Raw genomic sequence first — 11385 nt, forward strand, 5'->3', positions numbered from 1 at the left:
TTGGAAAATGTATTTGGTGTGTGTTTTGGAATTGGTAAGGAAAATTATGTCACGTTATGAGGTTTTCATTCATAATAAATGTGTACACATTCTTGTACCAAAAAAAAAAAGTGTACACATTCAATTATAGACCCATTAAATATATTATTCATAGTAAAAAGGATATAATAGTTTGTACCAACAAAAAAAAACAGGATATAATAGTATCAACAATTGGTTAGTCAAGTGACAAGTACTTTGACACAAACATCTTATATCATGGTAACAAAAAAATATAGTGTAATATAAGTATAACTTCGATGATAAAATGTTGCAAATACATTTGATGTGCCAGAGTGTAAAATTAAACCCACAAGTCCCAAGATTTTAGCATTAGGTGTGAGTGAGTTTTGCCATTGAACTTTTAATATATAAAAAAAAATTTGTATTTTAGATAATATAATTATAAAATAACTACTTTCACTTCTTCAGCAAAATTAGCCATATGTCTATAGCAATATAACAAGATAAAATAATCAGTGGATGTTCAATCAAGCAGAATGAGTTAAAATAATCAGTGGATGTTCAATCAAGCAGAATGAGTTAGACTCTTACTACAAAATAAGACTACTTCCGATGACTTGAACTCATGGAAAAATAAAGTTTATTGTTTTTTAGTGTTCTAGACTACTATTCCGATATGCTGAAGTTTTACATCTATCACGAATGAACTAAGCCTGCGCTTTTGAATATATTTTTTAGGGTTAAATATATTTTTAGTCCCTATAAATATACCAACTTTTTGTTTTAGTCCCTCTAAAATTTTCCTTCAACTTTTAGTCCTTATAAAATTTTCAGTCCCTACTTTTGGTCCCTATTTTTAAGTTTATTTTTGTATTTTTTTTAATGAAATTGTGCAGAAATGTGTAGAATATTGTAAAAAAAAATCTCAAAAAAAAAAGAATTTTTTAAACAAACACAAATTAAATATGAATTTTTAACCGTAAAAAATATAAAAATTCATATTAAATTCATGTTTTGTTAAAAAAAAATTATTTTTTTTAGAGATTCTTATAATATTATGAATTTTTCTGCAAAATTTTATTCAAAAATATGAATTCTACATATGAGTTTACTTTAAAGGAGGGACCAAAAGTGAAGTAAAAAAAATTTTGAGGGACTAAAAGTTGAAAAAAAATTTAGAGGGACTAGATAAAAAAGTTGACATATTTATAAGGACAAAAAACATATCCCTTTTTTTTAAAGAAACTTATCTTGAATATTTAGTTTGCGAAAAAGTTAAAATATATTTAATTATTAATTATTCTGTGAGTAAAATTATTCAAACATTTACTGGCTATGAAGAGGATGTAGTGAGATGGATGTCAAAATAATTTCAAAGTCACGTAATATAAGAGGTCATGAATGTGATAATTGCTTATGTGAAAAATAATAGGATTATTGTTGTTGACATGTATGGGTGTAACAGTTCGGTTTGGACTGGTTTTCAGGCAAAAAAATATCCGAACCTATGGGTGTGCATGTATCACCACTCTAAATTATAGGATGAGCCAAAATTTGTCACCATATATCACAAGAACCAATATTTTTTTTTGGTTTTAATTATACTAAATTTTGTAGAATATAAATTTCATTCAAGCACCTATAATTGTTCTTGTTAGTGAACTTTATGTCATACCCAGGCCCGGCCCTTGGCATGGGCAAGGTGAGCTACGGTGTCGGGCCTTGCAATCTTAGGAGCCTCGATTTTTTTTTATAATATAGCACTTCAAAAGTGTTAGGTATATATAGCAAAATATAAAAAATCAATAGACATCTTGGAATAGTTTAGTGGTAAAATAAAATGCACTTGAGTCATCGGTCTTGAGGTTCAATCCCGAGCATTGTGTGAATTTGAACCAAATATAAAAGGCTCAATTACATACACAACTACTAGGCCATTACAATTTAAAATGCATTTCAGAGATATCTATGAATGTAGAAAACTACTATATATCTTGAATTTTTTGTCATCTATTTCCATTAACAATGCAAATTAAATCCGTTAAATAATTAGTATTTTTTCTATAGTTTTAAGTTTAATCATGCATGCTAGTACTAATTTGCTACTATTTTTTTCCGATATTAGTTTTAGTTTATCACTATTTAGATAACAAAGATACTTTATTTAAGCAACAAACCAATATACTTAAGGCTCATTTTGCACTAAACAAAGTGATGATTCTTTTTAAGTTTTTGGTGTTTCCTTTTATTATGAAATATGAACCCAAATTTTAATATTAAAACAATTAGTGGTTAGTGAAGTTTCAACACAAGTTAGTTAGTCCTTCCCATGTTCTCGTGAGTTTAGCTCAGTTGGTATGAACAATGCATAAAATATGCAAGGTCCGGGGTTCGAACCTCGACCACCACAAAAAAAAAAAAGTTAGTCCTTCCCATACAAACTTACTTTTACTTATATTACTTTTACTTAATAAGAATGACAAACTTACTTTTACTTAATATTACTTTTACTTAATAAGAATGACAAGAATGACTATTTTTTATGTTATTTACAACTTAAATAGATTATTACTTTTGCTTAAAAAATCTTGTTTTTCGATAGGGGCCCATTTTTAATATTTGAACATGGCCTCCGATTTTACCGGAACGGCCCTGGTCAGACCTAAGCATGCGGGGTGTCGGATACTAAGTCGTCTCAGTATAGTATTTTCGGAAGAAAAAAAATGGAAGAGTTAGGGTTAGCTAGAGACCCCTTTATATAGGAAAAGTTTGGTCTCCTTGCGTACTCTAAATTGTCTTATAGCGTCAGCTCCTCATGCTCTCCAAGTTAAGAGGATGCATAACAATGTGGATATAGGCCGAGCTCAGCTCCTCACAGCCATCACAATGCCTCCGTCGCCGGCGGTCCTCTCCGAGGATCTCATCGCAGAGGTACTGTTGTTTCTTCCCGTGAAATCTCTTCTTCAATTCAGATGTGTGAGTAAGTCTTGGAAAATCCTAATTTCAGAACCTAGTTTTGTGAAACTGCACCTCGAGAAATCACAAACACGAAACCCTAATCTCTTTACAATAATCATGAATCACGAAAACCGTACTCCCCAAAATGACTATGAATGTGAGGAGGAATACACTATCGTTAGATACCCTATCCATCATATATTCGAAAACCCTTCCTTCACCTTTTCTGACGATTCTCACTCTCATCATTTGAACAACAAAGGATCTCGAAAAGGCTCTTCCATGGTTGGTTCCTGTAATGGATTGGTTCTTTTGTTTGATATATATGATCATGGAAAGTACTGGTTCCGTATTTGGAACCCAGCCACCGGGAAAGCATCTGAAAAAATTGGGTATTTTCATGATCGTGGCATTTTCAGCTTTGCCTTTGGATGTGATAATTCAACCGGAACTTATAAAGTGGTGGCTATCTGTATTATTGATCAACAACCAGAGGTGAGAGTTCTCAACTTGGGTGGTGGTGGTCGTGATGTTTGGAGAAATATTGAAGGTTTTCCAGTTGTTCCTTTTGGCTTGGACATAAGTCATACCTACAATTATGTGTATTTGAGTGGCACTGTTAACTGGTTGGCTATTTACAACATTCGCTCCTTGTATGACATCTGGACTAGTTTTGATGATATTACTGTTGAACAACATATTATTGTTTCTCTTGATTTGGAGACCGAGACATACCATCAATACAAGTTGCCTCGTGGTTTTGATGAAGTGCCGCCTAGAGAGCCAACTATAGGTGTGTTGGGGGGTTACTTTTGTTTTTCTTACTCTTACCGGGAAACCGATTTCTTCATATGGCAGATGAAGGAATTTGAGGTTGAAGATTCTTGGACTCAATTGTTTAAAATTAGTTACCATGATCTGTTAATAGATTATGACTTTAATCTTCACAGGGCAAAATTTATTTTTCAATTGGTGCCGTTATTTCTCTCTGAGGATGGTGAGACCCTGATGCTTCATAGCAATGAAGTATCCCAAACAATTCTTTATAACAGGAGAGATAATAGAGCAAAGCGAACAGAAATTATTGCAAGTAAAACTACTGTCGATAATAGAACTAGCGGTCATGTATACTGACACTTTGCGAAAGATTATGTTGAAAGTTTAGTTCCAATTTTTTGAAAGTAAGTTTCTCTTCCATTGTTTATGTGTTTGAATTTATGTTCATTTGTATATGTTGTTTCATTTGAACATGTTTATAAGAATGTGAATATTCTTTTTATGATTGCTTAGGTTAATCCTTTATTATAAAAGCTAGAGTTGTTTGGCTACAATGTTTGCCCTAATTCACCATATTTTGCCCTATTGCCTAGCATTTTTCCCTCCTAAACAAGTATTAATTGCTACTCTAATCTCACCCGTTCAAACTCTATTTTCACATTTGATCACACCCGTTGATTCAAACTCTAAAAATCTTTCCTCATATAACTTCGTTAATGCAATTAAAGACGTATTAAATGCTAATCAATTCATTCAACAATCCCCTACACTAATTGCTAAAAAAAAAATCATAAACATCCATTAAAACGAACTTATATCAATTGGTCACGAAAAATAAAAGCTAGACTTGCTTGGCTACCATGTTTGCCCTAATTCACCCTATCCTTTATTATAAAAGCTAGAGTTGTCAAGCTATCATGTTTGCCCTAATCACCCCCTCTTTTTCCCTCCTAAGCAATTATATGATCTTAGCCGTTGTTGTGAATTCCTTGCTAATCTAATCTCAGCCGTTGATTCAAATGATATGTTTCAAACTACTCATTTCCTATCTCATACAGATGCGTCATAATGTCGATTAAAATCGTAGTTAATGTCAATCAAATCACCCTAACTCCCAACGATTAGTAAACTTTTCTATTTTGGGAATCATATCGTATGTATTCATTTAGCGAATAAAATTGTAACTACTCATTTCCTATCTCATACAAATGTGTCATAATGTCCATTAAAATCGTAGTTAATGTCAATCAAATCACCATAACTCCCAACGATTAGTAAACTTTTCTATTTAGGGAATCATATCGTATGTATTCATTTAGCAAATAAAATCATAGTTAATGCCAATTAGTGCCCTAATCACCCCCTTTTTTCCCTCCTAATCAATTATATGATCGTTGCCATTGATGTATTCATTAATCAATGCAAATAATTCAAATAAAATCGTAACTACTCGTTTCCTATCTCATACAGATGCGTCATAATGTCCATTAAAATCGTAGTTAATTCCAATCAAATCACCATAACTCTCAACGATTAGTAAACTTTTCTATTTAGGGAATCATATCGTATGTATTCATTTAGCGAATAAAATCGTAGTTAATGCCAATTAGTGCCCTAATCACCCCCTCCTAATCAATTATATGATCGCTGCCTTTGATGTATTCATTGCTGGTTACCGTGGTTGATGGAAAACTATCTTGCAAAAGATGCAAGGAATGCAAAAGCGCTGTTCCGAGGTAAATATGCCGCTTTTTATATGAAACATATCAATGAAAATAATTAAATTGGATTATAACTGATATCATTAATCAATCCATTGTAGGTTCAAGCTACATGTCATTGTCATGGATGATTCTGGCTCGACAACATTTGTTCTCTTTGATCATATTGTCACCCATTTCATAGGAAGGAATGTCCGTGACTTGATTGCAGAAATTAACAAGGTTGCTTTCTTATTCTTAGTTTTATATTTTATATGCAGATTCAAGTCAACACTAATCACTACAAACTCCCATTTGCTTGGTACAACCTGAGAACAAGTCAATTGGTTATCCTATTGATTTCAACTTTTTTGTGGACAAAAAAATGCTCTTTAAGGTGGAGGTTAGTGATGGTAATATCAATAGTAAGTGGAGGAACTATGATGTCAAAAGGGCTACTGATGATGTTGAAGTCATCAATGAATTCATCAAGAAATACAATCTCAAGTTTTTTTTTTGTTTATATTTTTTTTGTACTATCATATCTGTATGGATTCTTGCGCATGCCGTTATATATTAGAATTTTGACACGGAAGAAACTGTCTTTTTAACAGGATTCAACTGATGATGATGGTGTTGATACGGAATTAGAGTTGACTGCGCTGGGTAGTGATGCCAATAATTTGGTGATAAATTTATAAGCAGACTAATTGATCTTATGCTTTTTTAGCATTCTGATGGCCGAATTATATCATCCTGATATGCCTTTATTCTCCTTTTAGGATTTGGCTGAGTTAGATGATTCTTGCAGCAACTCCAACAAACTGGGAACTCCGTCAACCACATCTGAAAGAAAGAGATCTTCTGATGGTAATACTTCAGCTGGAGGTGGTGTCATAGAAATTGGGGAGGAATCTATAACCAAACCAACTAAAATGGTTCATGTGAAAGTTGAGCCAAAAGAAAAATAATGAGTTTCTCTTCAGCGGTCTTTTCTGCGTTTCTCTGCGAAATAATGAGTTGAACCTTCAGAAAAATATTGAGTTTCTATGAAAGTTGAACAATTTTAATCTGCTTTCTTTTCTGCGTTTTTCTACTTAGATTGAGTATTTATCTTTTTTGTTTATGGTTTTGTAATCCAAACAGCATCTATGGAGTATATTTACAATTCTGCATTTCTAGCAACCAAATTTATCTAGCAACAATTCTGTTTCAAGTTATATTTACCGAATTTATCAAGTAATATATATGATCTGTTAATAGGTCAAAAATGGCATGGATCCAATTTGAAATTTACAGTTAGGCTATAACTATGAAAATATATATTATTCGAAGCATATTTCGACTCGACGACTAAGGATTTGTAGATGCTCACTTTTTAGTAGTAGTTTCTGAAGTCTATTATTTTTGAAATACATACAATGTTGTATTATTAGCATGTCAAAACTTTTACAGATCCCTGAAACAATCACATCTATATGAAAATCAATCGTTTTTTCATAACGTAAACATTTAAACATTTCAGTCACTTTTGCGCAATCACAACTATATGAAAATTAATCGTTTTGCATATATCCTCTCTCAGGTGGGGTGTAGCATTACTACATATACCTTTGTCAACATGCTGTAGGTTTCAAAGATGATTTCTGTAGTATTTCCTTCCCACGAACATATAACTGTCTACTACGTTTTAAATGTATAGTTTTTTTCATATAATGTCACAAGAAATCCTAACCGTTTTTTTATGACTTTACAAAGCAATACGCGGTTAAAACTTTTAATTAATAGGAATTACTACCAATTGATTTACAGTGATCATTTACATTAAAAACTTTCTATAAAGCCATACGCGGTACAAGTGAGAATTTCCATGAATTATTTCTTATGACTTTACAAAGCAATATGCGGTTAATGCTTTTAATTGCTGCAATTAATAGGAATTACTACCGTTTGATTTACAAGGGCCATTTACATTAAAAACTTTCTATAAATCAATGCGCGGTGCAAGCTAGAATGTCCATGAATTAACGTTGTGAGTATTTACAAAGCAATATGCGGTTAAGGCTATTAATTGCTGCAATTAATAGGAATTAATACCAATTGATTTACAATTGTCATTTACATTAAAAACTTTCCATAAAGAGTTGTCTTCTCCCTATAACTTTGTGCAGATTTTCGATTCAAAGGGTGCGATATTCGGCGATGTACGCGTAAATGAGTTTCTATTTATATATTGAGGTCATATTTATACATCTAGCCATTATAAACTAACCTATTGGCGCTATATAATATATATTTTAATTTTTTTGTTGTTTTGCTTTTTTTCAATTCCAGTGATTTATACGATTGAGTATCAAACCTTTTTGTTATGTATGCTACCATTTCATTTTGTTATGTATGATATAAAACTTCTATCGCCAATGTATGGTTACATTATTTTTATTGTTCCGATCAACTTTTATGTGGCTGGACCCGTGCGGTAGCACGGGTCATTGGTCTAGTATATATAAATGTTAAACAGTTCTGATTAACCCTAATCCCGCCTCCTGATTAACCCTAATTTATAGTTCTGGAAAAAATTAATGAAAAACAGTCCTTTGCAAGAATTGAAAAATCGAACCCGATCCCAAATTGCATGCATTTGAGATTGTGTTTGCCATTATGCCACTAATAATTTTGTTGATATAGTGTTGCTTCAATCAATACTAACACATTTGTATAAGCCACTAATCCGCCTAAAATTATTCATTAACTACTCACAAGCCCACTAACCCCACTATTAGCAACTCGGTTGTATGGTTTCGGTTCCTTTTTGTTTTCCTTTCACGTTTCAGGTGAGTTACAGAATAATTGGTTGTTGATTAATCCACGATGCAGGGAGAATTGCAAGGAGATGTTGAAGGCTATAATAAATTAATTGGAACGGTTATACCTATTGCTAAGGCTTTTATTTTTATTTTTAAAAAGGAATATTTTGGTAGGTTTAATAATTATATTCCCCACCTTGAATAGTATTCATATCCATAAACTACTTTCAGAAGGAGCAGCAAGATCATATACATGTAAACTCTGATCAGAACAAGTTTGAATTTGTTTTATTTCTTATTCCTTGATTTCCATTTCTTATTCATGTAACTGGGTTTTAAACTGAAAATTTCTTATTTGATTTAAAATTGGATTTTTTGTTTGTTTTACACTACCAAAAAAAAATAATCACACTAACAAAAAAAACTGGATTTTTTTTTAAACTATGAACCTCAATTTTGTGGCTACAATTTCATTTTTTCCCCATGGTTTCCTTGACTTTTATAGTTTACATTCTTTTTATTAGCCGACAATCCCATTATTGCCTACCAAGTCTGCGCTCAAGAAGATAAAATACTCAAAGGTATGTGACCTTTAAGCAGTTACTGAAGTACATTATGTTCTTATGGTTTAATTTTGTAGTTTTTAAATTATGTTTCAACAATCTCATTGGGTGTTGTTTGTAGTCTACTTAGAGACGTGATATTGTATAATTCTTTGCAATCTTTTGTGCTGAATATTTGATCATATGTTGAAATTTGATGCAGCCTCACCAAAGACACAATTTAGAGATGATAGAGTGTGGTTTATGATTGAAGAATAGTTGTTCTGTGATGTGTTTTTGTCTGCTACGTGCTTGGTCATGGGTTTTTTCAATTACCTATTATAAGGTGTGGTTCTTTTCTTACTTATATTTATTTTCTTTTAATTCCCTTAATTTTTTTTAATTATATTCACTATTAATTATGCATGTTATACTGTATAACATTTGGTGATTGTGTCTTTGAAATTTTCTCATGTTTCTTTCGGTGAATCCTTTGATAATTACAACCTAACCTTTTCAGTTAGGATATAAGGAGTTCAGTTAGGATATAAGGAGTTCTTTGCGGGACACTTCTAAACATATGTATCGTCTTCAAAAGAATTATAACATTGCAAGCCACCAGTCTCAAATTCATGATTATGCTGAAGAGTGATGACCCACTCTAAATAAGCAAAAACTTTGTGAATGATAGCAAGCCCAATAATAGCATATCAATTTTCTACTGTGGAAATAAATATTTATGATGACTATTATTTATCTTAATTATATTATATATGTTGCAATGTCAAGAGTTACTTCAAGGAAATGCTTAAAATATTGATAATAGACAATGAAGGTAAAGATACTAATGAAACATGAAATGTAGTTTACAAAGAAGAATTTCAAAATGTTCAATAGTTAATTATTTACTCATTGTTTTAAACGAATGTAACTTCATTCATGATATTGAAAATGATTTGATTTGATTTCTTTAATAGTATCATTGTAGTCTTTATTTAAATGGTATATACTACACATTCAAGGATAGCCACAAGTAATGATATAACCAATTTGATATGAAACTCAAAAGACCCGTGCATCGCACGGGTTGGAGTCTAGTCTAATTAAATACTGAGTGTGTTGCGTATTGGGATAGCCGTTTCCTGTTTAAGTTTGCACCGCGTAATATCACTGTGTAAAGAATTTGGATTGTCTGTCTCTTTCTTTTCCAAGAACATGGTAGTTTCATTTTTAAAGGCACGAAAGCATATTTTTTGTTGCGATAGTTACACACCATCAGGAGGGGTCCAGGGTCATAAGTTGCATACCTGAACCTATAGATAGGTTGAACAACCTGAGCCTTGAGATACCAGACAATACCAGATCGGCACATAAGTTGCATACCTTTATTTAAAACATTGATCACGTATAATTCTGAGTCTAGTATTCATCGATCATATTCTACATGCACATACACACTGTATTTTCCTGTTTATTCCATGGTATGTTGTTTTAAGTTTCCTTAATGGTGGTGCTTGTTTAGGTCTCAGTTTTGATTTTCAATAATTTGGAGGGTGCCAGTATGGAAACTGCCCTACACTATCATCCTTTATCAACAGGGATTGATGATATCATTGAAGAGAGGGCTATGAAGTCAATTTTGTTTGACGATGAACAAGTTTTTAACATGTGAAGATAGTATCCGATGTAGGCTTCATCTAACATGCACAAACAAAATGGTCTTACTCCATGCACAAGTTATCAATAAGTCTCATCATATATCATTTAATTTAATGATGTGATTTATTGATGTAATGATAGAAACTACTACGTAATGCTAGATTTGTCTCACCTGTGCACCATATAATTTGGTTTCCATCATGATGGTATTTAACAATATATGATGGACGGATGGTTCCCTAAAAAAAAAAAACAATGATGGACGGATGATATCTTTTAAAGGTGATTCTATGTTGCAAGCATAATGTTTATTTATTTGTGCATGTTGCAGAATGATTCTTTATTTTCAGCTTTGAGGTTCAACAACTTCGAATGAGAGACTTTTAGGAGTATATTCCAGCAGAGGAAATTTTCTCCAAATAGCAGCACCATCTTCAAGGAATGATATGATGATCCAGCAATCAGATGTTGGACCTCTTTCAATTGAATTAATTGCTCGGACTGAACATGCTTAAAGGATGAATAATTGAATTTTCTTTTGGTTACAACATTTAGATTGAAATTGAAATTGAATGGTTTTTTTTATCTCATTTATTTGAAAATGAATGGTTTATGATGTCTTAGTTATTGGACAAAAAAAATTAGCCTCACTGATTTTTTATGTTCAAATCCGCCCATGATGTCGTTCCACAACCTAACCATGCTCCATACTTGCACAGCAAACGGACACTCAGACAACATGCGTAAGATCTTCGTTGGGAGAATTACAACTAACACAATTGGTAAGGTAATTAACACCTTTATCCTGAAGATAAACACGAGTTGACAAGCACCCACAGGCGACACGATACATCCACCAAACAATGTTCTTAATTTTGGTTGGCACCTTCAGACGCCAAATACTAGACCAAAATTCCAATTAGTGTGAATAGATTAAAA

The 11385-nt window shown here is 32.2% G+C and overlaps 1 long non-coding RNA gene and 1 pseudogene across 1 annotated transcript; both read left to right on the top strand.

Moving 5' to 3' along the window:
- The first annotated feature begins 2889 nt into the window (after positions 1–2889).
- On the top strand, positions 2890–4140 carry LOC146954435 (F-box/kelch-repeat protein At3g23880-like; annotated as a pseudogene).
- A 3799-nt stretch (positions 4141–7939) lies between these two features.
- On the top strand, positions 7940–9886 carry LOC146954436 (uncharacterized). Its single transcript, XR_015032953.1, has 3 exons — positions 7940–8520; positions 8770–8826; positions 9011–9886. It is a non-coding gene; the product is annotated as an uncharacterized LOC146954436 (long non-coding RNA).
- The last annotated feature ends 1499 nt before the right edge of the window (positions 9887–11385 follow it).

The sequence above is a fragment of the Medicago sativa genome, chromosome 1 (assembly GCF_051527215.1).
Source record: "Medicago sativa cultivar Bolivia chromosome 1, Bolivia_mono, whole genome shotgun sequence".
Taxonomy (NCBI): domain Eukaryota; kingdom Viridiplantae; phylum Streptophyta; class Magnoliopsida; order Fabales; family Fabaceae; genus Medicago; species Medicago sativa.